The 20930-nt window shown below is 38.3% G+C and overlaps 2 pseudogenes across 1 annotated transcript in view; one reads left to right on the plus strand and one right to left on the minus strand.

The window, feature by feature from the left end:
* Positions 1–18922, minus strand: part of LOC110067446 (uncharacterized) — a 44132-nt pseudogene extending 25210 nt beyond the window's left edge. The window contains exons 1-7 of the transcript XR_016209625.1: positions 18533–18922; positions 17869–17943; positions 17637–17708; positions 8014–8088; positions 6890–6961; positions 6025–6090; positions 1278–1349 (exon numbers count right to left, since the gene is read on the minus strand). The product of XR_016209625.1 is annotated as an uncharacterized LOC110067446 (transcript). The remainder of the gene's footprint in view (positions 1–1277; positions 1350–6024; positions 6091–6889; positions 6962–8013; positions 8089–17636; positions 17709–17868; positions 17944–18532) is intronic.
* LOC149106809 (uncharacterized) overlaps positions 1–20930 on the plus strand; it is an 88785-nt pseudogene that overhangs the window by 30413 nt on the left and 37442 nt on the right.

Consider the following 20930-nt stretch of genomic DNA (forward strand, 5'->3'; position numbering starts at 1 on the left):
CTATCTATCTGTCTATCTGCCTGTCTGTCTGTCTGTCTGTCTGTCTATCTATCTATCTATCTATCTATCTATCGATCTATCTATCTATCTATCTTTGATGAGATCTAAAACTAGTCTTCAGTTAGGCATTTACGATCGTAGGTTCTAGATCATATTCCAAGTGTGAGGTTCGAAATTTGAGAGATGACAGGAATAAACTACTGTGTTCAGCGTAGAATCACTATGCCACAAGAGCAGCACCGCGTCGTCGTCGCCCTGTTCAGCGGGATGAGTGCTTGGTTGGGTGATCAATTACGAATACCCGGTGTTATAATGATTTCTATTTTCCTTTCCTCTTCCTTTTTTTCCTTACCTTTCCAAGGCGATATCAGTGACTGCAGAACTCTCAGTTTTGTGTAATGTCTTTGGCTCTTTTTGTCGACTATTTGCTCATATCATCTCGCCTTCTTGAAATTCTCCTGTCCGTTTTTCGCCTAAAAATCTTAATTACGGCTATATTTATTCGAAAATTCATACAGCTTATCAATTTTGCAATTTTCAATATCTCATCTATTTAAAGTCGAGTACAGTACGATTTAAACCTGTATTAGCGGACACCTTCAGAGAAAGCGCTAGTATTAGCTTCTATTTTTAGAGACGTACGAAAATCTTCTCAATGTAGATTACTTCTGGGGTGAGATATTGAGTACTTGCGTAAAAAAATTAATGCAAACGTCGAATTAACTTGAACTTCTCTACGACTGTGACATTGGTCAGGGGATTCGTCAAAACTCTAACAGGAAGCGAAGGAGCTAAGGAGTGAATCTCTCATCCATACCTATAACTTGGATTTTCCAAGTTAAAAGAGAGGTATAATATTCCAATTGTAGGACTAATTTATAGTGCTAATTGAACTGAGTGGAGAGCAATTTTCTCTGAAATCATACGTGTGATTTTAAATCACGGTGATTTCAGCCAAAATTGCACAACACGAAGTTTTGAATGGCCACTTTATAACATCCATTTTGAAATCACACAATTTTATTAGCTAAATGCAGGATTTTGGTCAGTACCAATATTTTATTGACCTGTAGCTCTTTCGTTATAAAAGCAGAACCGGAAACGCTTTGAAATCTCATTTTGCAGAAAGAAATAGTGCGATTTGTGGATAAATAGTCCTGCTGAGAGCCAATCAGATCGCAAGGATCGCCAGTGATTATAAAATGGACGTAATAAGTACATAAAGACGAAAATAGTTACAGTCAGACAGTAGTAAACATGCGTTTGATTTTTCTTACATTTCAAAAAGTTCTTTGATCGAAGAATTACCCAGGCGAAATAAATCCTTGATTTGGTTATATGACAGTCCTCTGAAAGAGAGAAAAATAAACTCATTGAGTTGAAGGAATTAAATCACGTTTGGTGAAGATATTAAATAACTGAAGTTACGCCATCAAAAGAGTGAAATCTGTTTGAGCCATTTGTATACAGTCTTCTGTTTCTTTGAATTTTATATTATTTCTCTACTTAGGTGACTGAAATACTAGTCTTGGTGAAGTCTCGCTTCTGGTAATACTGACTATAAAAATTGCTACTAGGGGAGTAGTTTTAAGAATATTCAAAGTCATGTGTTCCCTGTAAATGTATTATTGTTGTTATGATGATGATGATGATGATGATGATGATGATGATGATTATTATTAATTAGTAATTGTATTAAAGATGGAAATAAAAATATTATTATTAAAATATTGGAATAAAAAGGTTCTCTGGTTAAAAATATATTAAAAACATAAGCTTTCGGCTATCAGTATATAGCCTTTAACGAATGAAAAATGTGGCGCGCAAGCGAAAATATATACGAATGGGGTGCGAAAAATTGAGAATAAAAACAAGCGTGAAAAAGCTAGAAGATAAAAATGTAAATGAGGCCTGATTACAATAAAAATCGAGTATTGCCTAGGCAACGGTTTTGAGTTGTTTTCCGCGTCGACGGTTTTTGCTGTGTGCCAAGATTCTAGTGTTTTTCGAACGCGGTAATTGCCTTTGTCAATGACACAAGCATTGTCGAAATCAATGGAGTGATTGTTTTGCCACGCATGGTTGGCAACATTAGAGCATAATTACCCTAACGTTTTTTCTCCTTCCCCCTGCCAGAAGATCATAAATACCTTGTGTGGCTAGTGGTACTGAAATTTCCGACTTAATTGCAACACACCCAGAGGTGCTCTCCTTCAAGCTTCAATCTTTGCTCCTCTTTGGTATCGATTCTAAATACGAATACCATCGTATGATAGAGACTGTCGGTAAGTAAGCCTCATAATACAATAGAGGGCCCGGAGATTACATTTTTTTTGCATGACATGCGAAGCGTCTCCTCTGTTATTTAATATTAAGCATATGAAACTACTTAATTCATCTCCAAGCCCTTTCGACTCTTCAAGTGAAACAACATCCAACGTTAGCAAAATGTAGAAAATGTTAGCAATTGAATTGTGTGTGGGTAGACAATTTGAGTTAGAGACATTTTGTTCAAATGTGTATGCAGATGATGATGGAACAACCATCCTTGAACCAGTGGAACGAATTAAAGACATTAAAGCGTGTAAAAAAACTCTTTGAACGTGCAAAATAAATTTATGTCTGATGTACATGCATGTAGTCACTCTACCCCAGGATACTTATGGGATGCAATAGGTATTACAATGGCGAACTCTTCAAATATGCTATCTGAAATGTTAGCAATAACTTTTTTCAGTTTCTTCAATTTCTGCTTTCTCCTGGATGGAAAAAAGGGTGTTGACATGGCGCACTTTGGTCACGCAAACAGGTGAATTTTCCACGGTGACGTGGGCAAATCACAATCTTCTTTAATTCATACTTTAACTTCCATTCAGGGAAGTTGTCAACTCTGTGAGACACGGCCAGTTTATTACCACCAGTGCCCATTTTAATTTGACCAGTAGGTGGGTAACATCTCGATCTAACGTCGCTAAAGGGAGAGTCACAGCAGGCTCTGATGTCTTGTTATCTCATGCCCCGCAAATGTCATCTTCTTTCCAAAAGGGACACCGTATACACGTTTTTAGTTTTGCACGGGAATAAAAAGGGTAATAGCCAGACTTTTACTCGTCTACCTTTCAAGCACACTCAAATGAAACAAATTCACTTACAGACTGAATAGATTTAATAAGTTTAATTAATTGATCGCAGATAGTTTCTTTACTTGTAAATAAACAATCCAGCCAGCAAGATATCCACGTGCTGGCCATATATTCATTTCCCGGTTGCATTTTATCAATTTAGGACAGACTAAGTAAACATGTAATGTAATAACGCATTCGGATCCTATACAAAAGCAACTGCCTAGCGCACAGCATGGTCGCGGCCTAATGGTTAAGGGGCTGGACTCCAGATCGACCGTTCCTGGTTACTAGGGTGTTGCCATGTCGTCTTGGAAAAGGCAATTTTCTTTCACAGTGCCTCTCTCCACCCAGATGTATAAATGAGAACCAGTGATTATCATCCTGTCCAGGGAAGAAGAGCAATAACCAATTTAAGCTCCAGCAGGTATGAGGCACTGGGCCTTGTCACGACTTACCATATCACCCACAGCAAGCATACTGGTCGTCCTGGGGATTATCACTTCTTATTATGGAAATTGGAGTTAAGGGCCAGCAATTCTACAGCTAAGGGTGCCATAAGCAGTAGTCTTTGAAGGAAAATCCACTCCTCCCCTGTCCTATCTTTGGATATATGCAGTACACTGATTTAGTCTGGATCTGTGCTAACTGAAAATGCAACAAATGGAAAATCCCGATAGAGAAATGGAAAGTGTGCCAATGAGTAATTTTCTGGCAATTTGGTCAGACATTCAGCAACTTGGCGGGGAAAACTGACATTATCCGTAATTTTCAAGACTTCTTCCACAAAATTTATAACCGTTGCTGGGCCAAAATCTGATCGGTCCAAAGACAAAATCACATGAAAATTTCTGATTAACGGTAACTCTTTTTGGTTACAATTAACTTCAGAGTCTCTAATTCATGACTTAGAATAAAAAAAGGTATTAATCGAAATTAAATGGCTGATTTTTACAGACACGCTTTGTTGAAATTTTAACCGGAAGTGGCCTGGTTAGTCATTTTCTCGTAAGTTTTTTCTTAGTAAAAAGGCCTCAACCTTAGTATTTTTTTTCTTGATATTACTAAACTAAGGGCTGAACTTTGCAAGGATACTAAGATTTCAGGATGTAAAACACGGGCACGGAAAATATGCGGTCTTAAAAACAGGCCATTTCCGGTTGCTTCCCATATGCTTCAAATAGGACCAAGTTGTGATAACAGCCACAGGCTAACGAAAAATTCCCGCGAGCTAATATTTTTACCCATAGAAGCCTAAGAATAGGGCATTGCAAACATGGTTTTGTTTTTGTCTGAAATTAATTTTACATTGCTAAAAGAGAGATTGAAAAGTGGCCAGAATTGCACTGAAAATCAGCCTCTGGGGACCCCTGAGGGGCTGATATCCAGAACTCGACTAAAAGAAGTCGTTGAAGCTGAAACTTTGGCATATTACATAAGTCCACATAATGACTTTGTGTACCAATTTTAAGCGAAATCGGCCAACCTTCATTTCCAAGTCTGCCCCGGTCTCTCAGGCAGAAGCTCTTAAGCGTTTTCTCTCGCCATTGACTTTCTCCAAAGTAGACGATATAAAAATTAAAAGAAATGTCATTCTTTGTCTTCTCTCTCTCTCTCTCTCTCTCTCTCTCTCTCTCTCTCTCTCTCTCTCTCTCTCTCTCTCTCTTCTTGCTCTCCTCTGTCTATTTTTTTCATCGTTTGCAGTGATTTTAAGGCCTTTTGGAGTTTTTTAATCAAAGTGCACATGGCTGTTTTAGTGCAAAGTCTTGACATGGTTTTCATAAATCCAGTCATATATGTTTTAAATGTATTACATAACCCATAGTCATCAAACATGTTATGTTAAAAAGAGTTTTATTGCGCGAAGTATGCGCTTGATTTCAGACATTATTGAACGTTGTCAGGACATAAATATTCCTCGCATTGCAGTTTTTTCAATAATTAAAAATAGAGCTTTGACAGCTTTGAATGTTCGTTTCATCCAGGACATTAGGAACTTTTGGTTTGAGGATGTGTTAGTAAAATGGTTTAAAACCTTTAAAGAGCCCATACAAAGTTGTGGTACTAACAGTGACCTTGCAACACTTTTTCCTTGGGACAAGATACACAGGGAAGCCCTCTTCCCGGATTCATTTTGTTATTGGCGTCTAGCCTCAGGCACGCGCCATTGGAAGTAATGTATCCATAAAGGGACTTTCACGAATTTCCAAATAATTTAAATTATCCCAATACACTGATGACATTACCTGCTTTGTTAGAGATACTATATTGACCAGCAATCTGGTTTAATAATTCGATCTATTTTGACTATGCTCAGGATTTGAGCTAAACAGGTCCAAAACGAAGGAATTATGGTTAGTTTCAACCAAGAACAGAAATGATACGCCCATTTGGCATACGCTGCCCAAGGGTTATAGGATAGCAATCGACATCTGGTTCACAACAAACCAGAATACTTCTTATGGCAACAGCTAAGAATTTGAGATAGCTTTACTTAGAATGTTTCAGCATTTTCTTGAGTAGAAACTTGAGGATGCGTGGGAAAATAGATACAGTAAATCCCCAGCACCTTATAAAATAAACCTTTTTTCCATGGTTATCCCCATTCCTTAGGGTTTTATATAAAGTGTTCACATGGGCAAATTTTAAGCAACTGAGGAGATTTTCGACTGGAACCACAAGATCCCTAAGATTAAAAAACTCAACAATGATCGACGAAAGAAAAAAAGTAGGATTAGGTATGGCCCGACTTTCATGTATTTAACAACTCGCTCAAAGCCTAGATTAAGAGGCTATCCTAAAGGTAAGAGACGCTAGAGAGGATCACATAATGCTGTTGGGGGTAAAATGACATTCCCCTAAACAACACAGAACGTAGCATGAAATCTTAATTTTAACTTACAGATAACTCATCACAGTAACACCAGTCAAATCTGGGACAGTTGTCAGTTTGTTATCCTCCAATCGCCTGAAATAAAAATATAATATAGAGGATAATGCTTCTGCGGATGAGAAATTGTGAAATTATGAATAACCCAGCTATGTGTTCATTTTTAGCGTTTGCGTTTTGTCGTGTGTTCCAAAGAAGTATAACTACTGTACTTTAACTTGCATTTATAAACTTTTATTGTTATAAAGCTGGCGTTATTTCCGTTACGGCGCGCTCATTCATTGGCTAGTTTATGGTCACATGACATCGAACAATGAATGTTTACCGCCAGATGCCATGAACGGGCAACACTGCGAAAACTATGACGTCAAACGGGAAACATTTCACTGTTACCCGCGAAATGTTGACCGGTGTTGCACGTGATGAGAGCACGCAGTTTAATGTGGCCTGATGCTGTCGCTGGACAACAAAATTTGCTTATGTTTTGTTTTGCCATGTAACAAATCACTTAATGACTGGTCTCTTGGGGAAGAGTAAATTTTGTTTCCCTCGAATCTCAATGTTCCTCGGGAAACAAAATTCACTGTTTCCCTCGAGATTAGTCATTTAGTGTTAAATGCTAAGCCGCGTCATGGGGTCAAGTTGTGTACTTTGAAAAATCTGTCGAGATGATCGGTCACGTTTTGGTCAAAATTACTGGTCCAAATATATTACTGATGAAACAACTCAGTGGTTGAAATGGAAAAAAAAAAGAAATAAAAAATAAATAAATAAATAAATAGAAAAACAGAAGAAAAACACTATATGTTAAGCCGTTAAAGTTTCCGCGAGAGTCAGCCATTCGCCGGAGTTAAGACAACTAAGGGACGACACTTACAATTGACTGAGATTACGAAAACGGCGAAATGTTCCATCAGCTATTGTTGTAAGACCATTATTTTGAAGAAACCTGTAAGAAATTGGGCAAAAAAGTTTACTCAAGACAAATGGGTTTTTGTAATTTTTTTTTTTTTTTTAATACTAAGCTATATAGCCACACTCTGCGAAGTGAAGTGGTAAACCTTGTTTATACTTCAACGCAATTACACTAAACGCCTGTATTCAAGTCATGCGCATGCTAGCGGCTTTTTCGAAGAGAACAACCACAAAGGTTTGGCCGGATTTAAGAAAAGGGATAGGCAAAGATGTGAAATATGTTTACTCAAAGCCTGAATAATGGCCTTGAGAGGGTGGGAGACGGTCTTAGCGCATGATTCTAAAAGCCTACTATAGTTGAACGAGACACGACAGATAATAAACTAACAAGTTTTGCAACTTCATTTCCCGAAGTAATGCTCACTAGTTTAGTATATTTAATATTCTAAAAATCGAGAAAGGTCTGCAGAGCCGGCAGAATGAGGGCACTGAACAACAACCCTAACCCTGCAAAAAATCAGAGCTCAGTGAATAAAAATTAGTTAACTTCATTTCAGTTAGCCCATCAAGTAGCCAAACCCACCACCAAGAACTTCATCGTTGACTGCAAATATGTCTCTAATCATCCGTCATTACGAAATAGCTTTGATGGTAGAAACAATTTTGTACATCGATTAAATGTCAGAATACAAGCAATTACCGTGAATAATTAGAATGCTTACATGGAACTTTATAAAATTGCACAGGGGCTAAAGAGGCAAGCATAAACAGCGACTTTGAATACCACTTGTACTCTTGCTTGGGATCCAAGCCGACAAGCTCTTCAGCCTGGCAGTTTGAGAGATGATCTGGACATTTTACCCTCATCCATTTATAGTTTCGGTGGAGAGAGCACCGAGAACCAAAAGTCGGTAAGAGTGATAGGTCTTGCCCAGGAAGACAACTCCATGACAACATCAACCGCCTGAAGCCAGACCACTCAATTCATAGTGTAATATGCTAAGTATCCACCCCACCTCCCCCCTCCCAAACCCGCCCCGCAAATTAACTAAATTAACAAAGGAACAGCGATAAATGAAAACTTACAGTTTCAGGAGATCTTCAGATAGACCTTCAAATGTACCTGGATCTATACGCGACAGCTTGTTAGAGTCAAGGTTACTGCAAGGTATGAGCCAAGACGGGAATTTATCATCACAGATTTTATCTTTTTCAAGCACTAAACAGCTTATTACAGTGAAACCTCTTTTAAGCGACCACCTATTAAGAGGTCACCCCATATTCACTATTTCAGCCATAAATTGCTGTGGCTTTTTTCAGTTTGAGGTGGCTTACTACAGTTTTGATGGACTATAACAGCCCAACCTCTAACTCTTTTCAAAAATGTTCCAAAATGTTTTTCCTTTCTCTATCTACTGTTTTCTGAAGTCTTTTACCCTTCTATGAGAAACTTGAACAGTTAAATGTCAAGAAATGGCTAAAACGAACGACCGAGTACTTAAGGAGAGACTGGGCATTAGTGGGTTAAATAAAGAAATTTTCTCAAAATCTGCCAGTATGACCCCACCTCAAATTTAAGCAATAAGAAATTGGCTCTTATTTAAAGTGCCTATGAAGTAAAAAAATAATTGCTGCTTATTTGAAAGGCTTTTCAAAGTAAAAAAGAATGGCGTGTTCTTTTTTGGAATATCTTTTTTCATTTGAGAGATATTTACGTTTTTGTAAGGAAAGTGATGACGTCCTTGGTGGTTCCAATAAAACAGCACAACACTCAATCGAGAATAATTCTAGAAATATTAAAGCAGTGTTCTTTAAACTTGGCACCAGAAATGTACAACACAAAAGAAACATAATGACATCCGTCGTGCCATTGCCATGAAAACAGTTATGCCGCTGGTCCTGTTTTAATTAAGACTAAAATTCCCAGATTTTATCCTAAACAAGGATCATCCACTCCCACCAATCTAATGGGGAGAGTTAAGACAATATGGGAACCATGTGTGTTCCGAGCAAGACCCTCTGTCCCACTTTAAAAGGTTGTAAATGGGGATATTTGGTTTTTCACAGAAAGAGACTGGAGCCAAGAGTGTTGCCATGGCAACAGCAAAGTAGGTGTCATTCAATTTCTTTTGTGATTTACATTGCTGATGCCAAGTTTGAAGAACACTGCTTTAATATTTCTAGTTATTCTCGATTGAGTGTTGTGCTGTTTTAGAGGAACCACCTATGACGTCATCACTTTCCTCGTTTGCATAATTCAAAAACGTGAATATCTCTAAAACGAAAAAATATATTCCATAAATGAAAATGCCATTCTCGTTTACTTTGAAAAGCCTTTCAAATAAGCGGAAAAAAATGTTTTACTTCATAGGCACTTTAACATTCATGCAAAGTAAAATAACCTGTCTTGTCTCAAAATCTGTCAGATTTGTTTTAAATTTTCGCTCTAAACGCTATTCACCTCTTCAAATAAAATGTGAAAATTCCGTCATGGGTTGTGCGGTAGGTTTTCGAGCAATCCTCGATCAAAGACTAGCCTTTACAACCTTAGATGAAAATTGAATTGCGCGTGCCCTTTATTTAGGCCTACGCTCATGTGACGTCATGTATCGCGTGCGAGAAAGCAAGAATAAATTAGACCTATTTTACCGGTTATTTATAGAGCTTTCTATCATACCGGTTTGGCCGTAGACTTAAACACATGTTTGAACGGAGTTTGAAACTATTACTACGTATATCGAAGGATTTAACGCCTTTCAAGTGCTGAAGCGGTTTTCGTTTCTTCTTAGGGTTACTTGCGTCATTTTTGCACGCGCGATTAATACTGACGTCTGACAGGCAATGGTAGCGCGCGCTGTTGAGCCTCAGAAAAACTGTGGTAAGCCACCATAATTAAAAGACCCCTATACCCATTTATGATATACCATTTAAAAGCCATTGATCTGTGTATCAGCCCAAAAATCGCATCAACACCTACTAAGAACGTAATAGCTTTGACAAACGTTGGTTTGTTCTGCCATTGTTCTCTAGTTCAATGGTAAACAAAATTCAGGGATCCATGCTATTAAGTGTGTCATGGAAAACTGTGATACACAGCATTTCGTGAGAACTACATAATTCAGAACACAAACTGAAACATAAGCTTTATATATTTTTTTGGCTTTCACTGGCTGAGATATCAATAACACGAGTACCATTTGATTTAACATATTCACAGAAATTTGTAAGAAAAACAGGACCAGAATTTGGTCGCGATATAAATGCTTGATCTTTTTTTAATTTCCATCGCCAAAATGGTACGCCGATTCCGTTTACGCTTGAGTTTAGAAGAACGTTTTAAGTGCTTTCAGTGCTTTCTACGGTCTGTTGAGATCAATAGCCAGTCTTGAATAATCAGTTTGGATGTTAAAAAAAGCAGGAAAAAGATTTCTTTCGATTAACATTAAGCTTATCACTAGTTTTAAGTTTAAACTTTAATTTTTTTTTCGCTTTGGCAAACATTTTCCATAGTTATTTATTTTTACAAGAAATAGACCACGCTTTCTATGGGTTTTTCAGTATAAATCTACTAGCGTTCTATCACGAATGCCGTCCTCTGATTGGCTACGCTACTCACGTTCTATTTAATAATTAGATTATGAGCTCGAGATTTCTATGATCGAGGTGATAGTTGATGAGGCCGAAGGCCATAGAAATCGAGAGCGAATAATCTAATTGTTTTAGTAGAATTCTAAATGAAATTAACTTCAAATAACGGTTTCCAGTTATTTCTCGACGTATTAGAGAGTTTGAGCATGACGTTTACGGCAAAAGGCAAACGGCAAAGATGACCTCTGATTTTTTATTCTTTTCTTCTGATCCTTAAATAAATCAAACAAAAATAGAAAAACGTCTCCTACTATTCACCGCAAATACAAATATTTTGACTCTACTGTACAGACAGCTAAAGGCAGACGGCAAAAGTTTCATTTTTGCCGTTTGCCGTTCGCCGTTTGCCGTAAAAGTCTTGCTTAACCTCTCTATTATTAAACTTCGCGCCTTGGGAAGTTGCGTTCGCGCGCGTCATCTTTTTTTAACGATTGCAAGTTTTGTAAAGTCAAGAAACCGTAAATGAACTGCCTTTAGGCTTCTCGGAAATTTAATTATCCATTTGCATCAAAATGTTATTCAAAACTTTGGAAAAAGGTGGATGCCCCCCAGTCACTGTACATTAATGGCTGATAGTGTACGGTCACTCAGCCAATCAGATTGCGGCATTTGCATTAGTGTACTAGTAAATTATACTAATTAACAATTAGATTATGAGCTCGAGATTTCTATGAGGTGATAGTTGATGAGGCCGAAGGCCGAATCAACTATCGCCTCATAGAAATCTCGAGCTCATAATCTAATTGTTTTAGTAGAATTCTAACTTAAATTAACGTAAATAATGGTTTCCAAATATTTTTTGACGCATTATTGAACCTTACGCTTTAACAGAATCGCACGTATTGAATTGTCCTTGGTAAATTTGCAGTTGTTTACGTGCGCGCACCGGTTTTTCAATAATTTCAAGTTTTTAAAATCAAGAACCCGTTTATGTCCTTCTTTTTGTCTTCTCAGGAATATAATTATCCATTTACATCTAAACTTTCTTCCAAAACTTCAGAAAAACGACAAAAACGTCGCATTTCCTGGACAACCGACAGCTACTACATTCTAATGACTGATAGTATACGAGTAGCTCAGCCAATCAGATTGCAGCATTGCATTAGTATACTAGCGGAATTCTACTGATTAAAAAATAGAGTGTTTCTGTCGAGGAACTATGGGCTGATAGTTGCCCCGCGGAAATTTGGTGTCCTTAAAACAAATATTTGCCCTAGAAGTGAAGCTTCGAGGGCTAATATGCTAGTTTTAAGAACATCAAATTTCCAAGGGGCAACTATCAGACCGATAGTTCCGAGACATAAACACTCTATTGTCATTATTGTTCACCACCAAATTTTCTTCCGCGCGCCAGTTCAAAAATTATATCGAATTATTTTCAGCTCTTTTAGATGAAAGCCGTGAAACCCAAATGTAAATTTTAAAAAGGAAAATAAACAAAACCCACTTAATACAATTTCATTTGTTTATTTTTTTTAAGTTCGCTTGTTTACAGAAAATTTTTCTACGGACGAGTACTGTCCATCCGCGTATTTTCCTCGGACGGGCACTGTGGGCTAATAGTGTCTCTCCGCGGATGAACACTATCGCGTCACGTGATCAATTTAAACCAATAACAATCTGAGAAAATTTAGTGGTGAACTATAATCTGTGATAGATAGTGAGTAGCGTAGCAGCGTGCGTTGGGGGCCACTTCTTTATGTTTTCGAAGTGCCTGTGAAGAGGATTTAGATGAAAGTTTTGAACGACTAGTAGATTTATACTAAAACAATTAGATTATTCGCTCTCGATTTCTATGCGTGATAGTTGACTAGGGCGCGATTGAAATCTCGAGCTCATAATCTAATTGTTTAATAGGGGTAATAGCGGAGCTCCGGGGGCAGGGAGGGCCGCCAAGCGGAGCACCATAGGAAAAGAACCACATGCATGCAGTAGAAATAGAAACCCATACAACTCTTTTCTGAAAGTCAACATTACTAGTGGCACGAAAAAATCGTTCGTGGCCGCTATTTTCGGCAGTTCATTGAACTTAAAACCGGGATAACAGTTACCATGGAAATTAATTGAAGAACAATAAATTTTTTAAGCGAGTTTCGTTAATTTTAAACTACCTTTCTGCGTGGTCTAACCCAGGTTAGTGGTCTCTTATCAGTGCCGCGCATTGGCTTTTTCGTGAAATGTCAGTCATCACGGTCTCTGTGTGAGATGTTGTTCACTGTGACAGAAACAAGAGCATAATCTTCTACTGAACATGGCGAGTAGTAATAACAGTTCGAAACGGTAGTATTACCAGATCGGATTTCTAGTTTTTTCGTAATATGTGTCGGCTATAACATATCAGTCAAGTTTGCAAGAAACCCTCACAGGAAGCGCTCATTCACCATGGAAGGAGAAATTTTAATCGACCTCCGCAAAGAACACAAGAATACGTTAAAGGGAAGGGGAAGTTTGTTAAAATGGCAAGAAATGCCGTTGAATGAATGAATGAATGAATGAATGAATGAATGTATGAATGAATGAATTCGTGAACAATGTTAAGTGAAGTGCATTTTCCAAACGTAACAGCTTTAGACCGAGAGCATTTCCTAGTTCCTAGGTGCCATAATCCACGCTTCTCTATCGATAAAGATGCTCGGAAGCGAATGTTTCTCTTTGTCGTAAATGAAAGAATATGCAAAGCTCTTGGTGATAGGACTCGATGTTTATTCGGAGGTGCTTTGCATAAAAGCCCGGGTATAAAAGTCATGCATGGTAGGATTCCTGGTTATTTCCTCTAACCGTCGCTGACTTTTCGGATAGAGTTAAATGCGAGGAAGATTCATTCGACGGCGATGGAAAGCACTCTGACATCTACATAAAATCAACATCGTGTTTGAAATGACTGCATTGGAAATTCGTGTATAGTGCGCATGAGAAGGAACACAGACGGCCTTAGCTGTGAATGTAAAGAAACTGAAGGACATGAAAACAAAGAAAAAGAATCAAGACCGTCGTTTTGTTGGTTTATCCATGTCATGACGTCAATTGTGTTCACCCACTTCATGACCTATTTCAATACAGCTGCTCATAAAGTATAACCCCGTTGTTTCGTCATAACCAACCTTTAACCGAGTTAAGTTATTTGGGAATTTTAACCAGGTTTCTAAAAAATAAACCCAGTTAACTGAGGCCGTAACCATTAGATTATTCTAGACACAACGCTGCGTGAATTCATTAAACTTTTTTCACTTGCTCACTGATTAAATAGACTTCATCGTGATATGCTCTTAGTTTAATTGTTTAAATAATATAAGCCGCCCGTATTTTCTGGAAGAAAAAAATAGGGGGTTCAGATGGGGTCCAGATGGGGTCCAGAAGAGATCCAGAAGGGGGTCCAGAGAAGGGTCCAGAAGGGGGTCCAGGAGGGGGTCCAGGAGGGGTCCAGATGGAGTCCAGATGGGGTCCAGATGGGGGACAGATGAGGGTCCAGTAGGGGGTCCAGATTGAGGGGTCTACGTTTTATACCGACCCGAGTGTCTCAGTATTGATTTCAAGGAACGTTACAAAGAGAAGACAGTATTACTCCGAGAACGGCGCTACTTAATTGAAACGCACATTCACAAACTGAAAAACTTTGCGCAAACACAAACGGTTTGGACTGACTCTTTCTTTCGTGAACTGTACGTAATGCAAATGATATCGATGGGAGTCTGTCGAATACCATCACGGACGGAGGCCTCCTGACCATCCCAATAGTGTATTTTGGACTAAAACAATCCTTCCTGTCCTAGAATTCACTAGGTTACCGAGCGGCTAAGACTCATTTCATCCAAAATTTCACGTAATGCAAAAAGCAAAGCCCTGATTACATGTTAGTGTATGCCAAAGACTGTGATTCTTCGGCTGAGTAACGAATTCTGAACTCTCTTGAAACCCATCCACAAAGTCCTGAGCTCAACCATAGTAAACGAAGCATCGGAAATGTCAGAATAAGACCAATACAAGAATACCTGTTTCTGTTTGATTGCTAGCGGCAATTTGATCGGTTGCTTATAGTAGCTCCAATCTGATTGGTGTGCCAAGGTACTTTAAAAAAAAAGATAACTTAAAAACGATATGATATCATCACATGTCAAGATAACATTTTTGGTAACAAAATCAATTAAATTTGTTGGTGTATGATCTTAACATCTTCGGATCTTCTTCGGTCGTCTTCGGTAATCTTCAGTAATCTTTGGAGAATGCTCGGAAATGTTCGAAAAATGTTCGGAAATATTCGGAAAATGTTCGGAAACGTTCGTCTGGCCTTCGGAACAATTTTGGAAAATCTTCGGAAATCTTTGGAAAATGGTCCAGAATCTTCCGAAAATCGTCAAAAACGTCGTCATTAGTATTATATAAGGAGGACGTGGTCAACCTAATATCTAACTCGTTCGCTGCACTCACTTGTAAGATATAGAGTTGAACAATCGAAAACAAATTCCATATCTACGCGAGCCCATGAATTATTTTCTATTTAGACAAGAAAAAGATTAAACTTCAGTTAACTCTCAATCCTGGGATAGCGTTAACCTGCTCAGTTCTCGACAACCCAGCCCTGATTACGATAAGGTAACCTAGTTTGAGCCCGCGATTCAATCGAAATGAGGGTGTTTGATCGGCGGTTAAAAAACCATGAGCCCGCAATATAGTCACGTAATACTGGTCAGTGGATACCTTGTTTTGACAGGTGTCAATTGACAATAAAATGGATTTCCAATATCAAAGATGTACACTGTTAACTAAGGCCGCATGTTCTATTAGCTAGAGTATGGCTCCCTTGTTGTGCGACGTCGTCGTCGTCGCCGTCGTCAAGCGTACACGCCTACGAGCAATACCGCTAGCCATATTACCATGACAAAAGTGATTCACGGGTTTCTATGAGTATGGGCGCCGCTTGGTAGTCCTTCGGGCCGGCGGAGCTCCGCTATAAACGCATAGACAGTGTGGTCTATTGCTTGAATATTTTAGAATTTGCGCGCCTCTTGTATCATTTTACACGTTGAAGACTGCAGTTAAGGTAGTCGAAAAATATTCTTAGCCAGAGAGGGTTTTAAATAACACAAATATCACTTAAGTTAGTAACAATTAAATATAATTACTTTTTTATAGAGTGTTTTCTTGATTACCTTAATGATTCGATTCAGCGTCCTTTCGGATACGCGCTCCCCTTCAGATGTGTTTGCTTTAGTAAGCGTCCCTATTCTGCTTCAGGGAAAATCAGCCTTACCATGCAGGGCTAGAACGGCTCAAGGTTTTTCAACAAGCATGAGCAATTCACACGATGTGGATCCTTTCGACGGGATTACCGAATTGGACGTCGAAGATGCCGCAACAGAAAGCTAAGCTTTTATTTACATATCGATGTACTGTAGGTGCCACTGTCAAAGCTATTGGCCTCCAAGTAGATTAAAATTCCCTCACGTTAAGGTGATTCCTCAGAACTAAAAGTTGCCGAACAATTTTTTTGAAACTTCCCTTGAATGTTCTCTACCAAGCACTGTTTTGAAAAATACAATAAAAATGTTAGGTCACCATGCTCGTTAAAGAGATATGATGGACCAATCTTATTCCATTTATGTCTAAGTACGCGAGTTATTTCATCAGTTCACGTTAAACTTTGCGGTAGCTGGAAGCAGAGGTTATTAAAACAATACTTGACAAAAATCTTGATAGGCAGAAAGTCTCGGGTACCTAGAACAATGTAGTATGTAATTTACGGAAAAATCACACAATTCTAAATAGCTGTAAATGACACTGACTCAAAATGTTCCTCCAGTCGTTGTTTTCGAGGTCATAATCTGCATCCTGGAGTAACGATTTTGTGGACTCTTTTAGCGATATCCTTATTTCCTTTCGAACAATTTTTTTATTTTTTTAACTTAAAGAGAATCATTTTCCCACCAGATTTATGTAACAAAAAATGTAGGTCACCATGCTCTTTTGGGAGACAACAAACGTAAATTTCGCTATGGAGCTTAGCTTGAGGGAAATCTCTTACGTTGTGTACGTGCACGCACCCATGCGCGCGCGCTATGACGCCAAAATCGTGCGCAGTAGGGATGCGCAATGCAAAACTGAGGAATCACTTTTATTGAATATTCACTTTACATTTGTTACTGCTACAGTTTCCGTTAAAATTTTGTTTTGAACATTCGGTTGTTTCTCAAAAAAGAAATAAGCGTCCTCCCCCGCGGAACCAAAAGTAAATAAGCACTCCGGGCGCTAAATCGAATCATTACGATATGGCTTTGCTAAAACCAAAATTATTACACCTGGTGATCGCAAAAACGTAATTTTATAATTTTCTCAGGTTAAAAAAACATATTGATTTTTTAATGCAAACAGAATTAGTTTGCTTTAATCGACCTCTCAAGCAGTTTAAGGCCTTGGTCAGGAATGTAAAGTAAATTTTAATTGGCCAACTATATCTCTTGTCATATTTCGTCAAGCTGAAATTTTCTCCTATTATTAAATTCCGCGTTCTGCTTTGCCTTGACAACTTAATTTAATCACGTGACATGTCATGTGATCCCTTTGTTAAAATTTAGTAAATTAATGAATTGGTGGCGAATTTCAATTGCACTGATCTACTTCTCCTGGACGGGATGCTAGTCCATCGCAGGTCACTCCCCGAAATTTGTTAGGTTTCCCCAACAATACGCCGGTGCCCAGTTATACCCCTGGGTGGAAAGAGACACTATTTCTTACCCAAGAACACAACATAGCGTCCCCGGCCAGGGCTCGAACCAGGAACGCTCGAGCCGGGGACGGGCGCACTAACCATGAGGCCACCGCGTCTCCACGGCAATCAATTCCTCAAATAATGGCTATTTTCCGCTTAACGCCACGTGACATGCCACGTGAACTGTCAGAAGTGCCAATTCTACTTTAAAATGTTCAGAACGTAAAATCGTAACTGTGTCCTAAATTTAGTTCCATTGTTAATTGTCTGTAGAAATACAGCTAATAAATTATTTTCACAAGTAAAAGTCTTTGATCCAGGCCTTGAAGTACTTGAGTGGACTGAGGAGTAAACTTACATTTCTTTCAATTTGTTCATCGCTCGGAAGCTTCTACTCTCAATATGCCGAAGACCACATCCTTCCATATTTCTAACAAAATAATCCACGTGTTAAAAAAAAAGATAGTCACGTGCTATAAACATTGAAATCATATGATGAATTTTCTTTTTATAAATTTATGGCAAGGAACAACATCTCCCCACAGAAAGAAAAAAAAGAAAAAGAAATCAAAAAGTTATAAAGAACTTACAAATGAACCATCTTGTGAAATCCAGCAAAGGTGTCTGAAGTTAAATTAGGTCCAATTGGATTTCCTGATATATCTCTGCAGAGGAAATACAGCTCCAGTAAACTTAACTTAAATCTAAGATTCAGTGGTACAATAATGGCAACTAATGCCAACCTTCGTTTGCGCTTCAAGATATTTTAAAATTTAAAAGCTTTTTCACCACAAGCTTTCGACTTTGTGTCAGTGTTGAGACCGAGCGTGGGGAATATGAGAATGTTGGGAGCAGGGAAGGTGCTTTGGTGAGAGTGCTCGCCTCCCACCAATGTGGCCCGGGTTCGATTCCGGCTCGGTGCCATATGTAGCAGTGAGTTGAGTTCGTTCTTGGTTCTAGCCTTGCTCCAAGGTTTTCTCTCCGGACTCTCCGGTTTTCCTCCCTCCATAAAACCAACATCTCCAAACTCCAATTCGTCCAGGATGGAGGACCTGCATGAAAACCAGCTAAGCCTGATGTGACTTCATCTCTAAATATTGCGATTTTATTTGCTTCATTTATTTGTGATTTATGATCGACGTTAACAAACGTTAACCGACATGTTCTTCCCAGTAGGTCGGGAATAATCAATACACCTTCCAAAAGACATAATGCTGTTAGATAGTTTTATTTCTGTTATTATAGCATACTTACAAGAAGGTGATGTCTTTTGACGCTCTAAGAATAATTTTTAAGTCATTCAACGATATTCTGTTGTGTTGCATTTCGCTATGAACAAAGAAAGCAACATTGTGAGTTACCATGTGCGCTATGATTGGTCTATTGTCCTGAATTGGCTGATTTGACTCAGAGCACAAGGTCAAACAATAATAGACCGCAAAAGTCAATTATCCAATAAATACTTCAGCATGCTACTGGCGGGATGCGCTTTTCACAATACCCGACGTTGCATCGAACAACATGAACAGAACTTTCTACGTACTGTCATTTTCTTGTAAACTTATGCGAATTACTCTCTGTATTTAAATTTTTAACGTTACATCATTTTTATCACTATACAGTTTTTATCCGTCGAAGACAGTAGACCGGGTGTCAAAAGTTTATTTTTCTTTCTACCAGAGAACACTATTTCTATATTATCATCAATAGAACTAATACATACTGTGTGTGTTAGAAAATAGCCCAGATTGATTGAAAATCGTGTTTCTATTTAGATTATGAACTCGAGATTTCTATGACGCGTAGAAATAGAGAGCGAATAATCCAATTGTTTTAGTGTATATCTACTAGTCTTTAAACACTTTATCTAAATCTTCTTCACAAACACCTCGATAACGCAAAGAAGCGGTCGTCATTTTGTGCACAAACGCACACTCACTATCTACAACAGAATAGGTAGCAAGTAGCGTAGCCAATTAGAGAACGGCATTCGTGATTTAACGCTGGTAGATTTACACCTAAACTCGATAGAAACTCAAAACTAAAACAAAGTCAGCCATCCTCGTCTTGTTACCAAGCTGAAATATTATCGGGCAGCGAGATTTGTTCTTGGCAGATACAACAACACATCCAGCGTAGGGGACATGCTATATGAGCTCGGCTGAACTTCCCTCCAAACTAGGAGACAGAAACTTAGACTCTGCATGATGTATAAAATTCATAAAGGCTTGATAGCCATGGACGCACAAGAGTTCATGACTCCACTTCAAAGGAGATCACGGCACGTAAATTCAGATGCGTACAAAATTCCCCGCTCAAAGACGGACTACCACATGTACTCGTTTTTCCCGAGAACGATACGAGAGTGGAACAGCCTGGCCAATGAAACAGTAAATGCACCAAACTTGACGGCCTTCAAGAAAAGCCTGCCGCCTGACCAAGGCCAAACCAAACGATGTTGACTTTGACTTTATTATTATTATTATTATTATTATTATCATTATTGCTATTATTATTATTATTATTTAGTTTTTATTGTAGCATTTTAGCCTTATTTTAATTTGTAGTTTTTTTATTTATACGCTCACTAGAATCTTCAAAATTGAAGGAGGTGAGTCGCCCAGGAAGAAGAAGAAGAACTAGAGCAATCAATTGACGTAGTAATGGTGCGAGCTAAGATAATTTACATTTTGATGATCAAAGTAAAGTAGTTTTCTCTTTGTTGTCTCGGAATTTTATAATCAAAATAGAAAACATGATCTTCGTGTTTCCTAGGAAGTTTGGGAGGGCTTGTAAAAACTGTGGAAAGATAGTATTTCTTGTTTTCCCAAACTTCCATTCGTGTCTCTATAAGTCGATAGCAACTTGGCAACTTATTTCTTTACAAAATTTGTAAAGCAACTGAAAACAAATAGATTCTAAGTTGCCGTATGTCTATTCAGTAATAGATCATAGACAACGTCAAAATAACTGTTCGTGTGCCACTTTTTTTTGTTCTCAACACATTTTGACTTCATTTTACGCGTCAACATGCAATCTATTTGTTAAACAGAAACATAACTTACACTTGTGAAGCACTTCCAGGGAGATAAAATCCACCTTTGATGTTATTTTCAGCAAGATTTCTACAAGAAGGAAAATGATAGTTTCGCCTCTGTGTCTTTAAGAATTCTGCGATTTTAATGACATGGAACAATTATGTTTCAGCTCAAGGAAAGTCAGAATATCTGAACCCATCACAGCCAAACAAGAAACGGAAAATGTAGTTAGATAACAGCACACGAAGACACCGTATACTCAGAGTAACGAGTAATGAAAAAGGGAGGCAAATTAAAGTGTTGGAGTTAAGGACAAAAATGGCAAGATCCTCAGTAATGAATGCAATAAAATCCAGAGATTGTTAGCACACTTTAATGAGGTGCTAAATAGCCAGTAGGGATATGACTAAGTACGGGTCATGAAAATAGACCTGCCGGATGAGATGCAAGATATTGATACATCTGAACCCAGCAGAGCCAAACTAAAGGAGACTTTACAACACCTGACTGTGAATACAAAAGCACCACTTTCTCGACGTTCGAGAAAGAGGCCCCTTGGATCATTTTTGGACCAATTTGGGGATCATTTGCGGGCCTGTGCACACATCCAACGC

Source organism: Orbicella faveolata, unplaced genomic scaffold (assembly GCF_042242905.1).
Source record: "Orbicella faveolata isolate gen_17 unplaced genomic scaffold, um_ofav_v1 contig_3, whole genome shotgun sequence".
NCBI lineage: Eukaryota > Metazoa > Cnidaria > Anthozoa > Scleractinia > Merulinidae > Orbicella > Orbicella faveolata.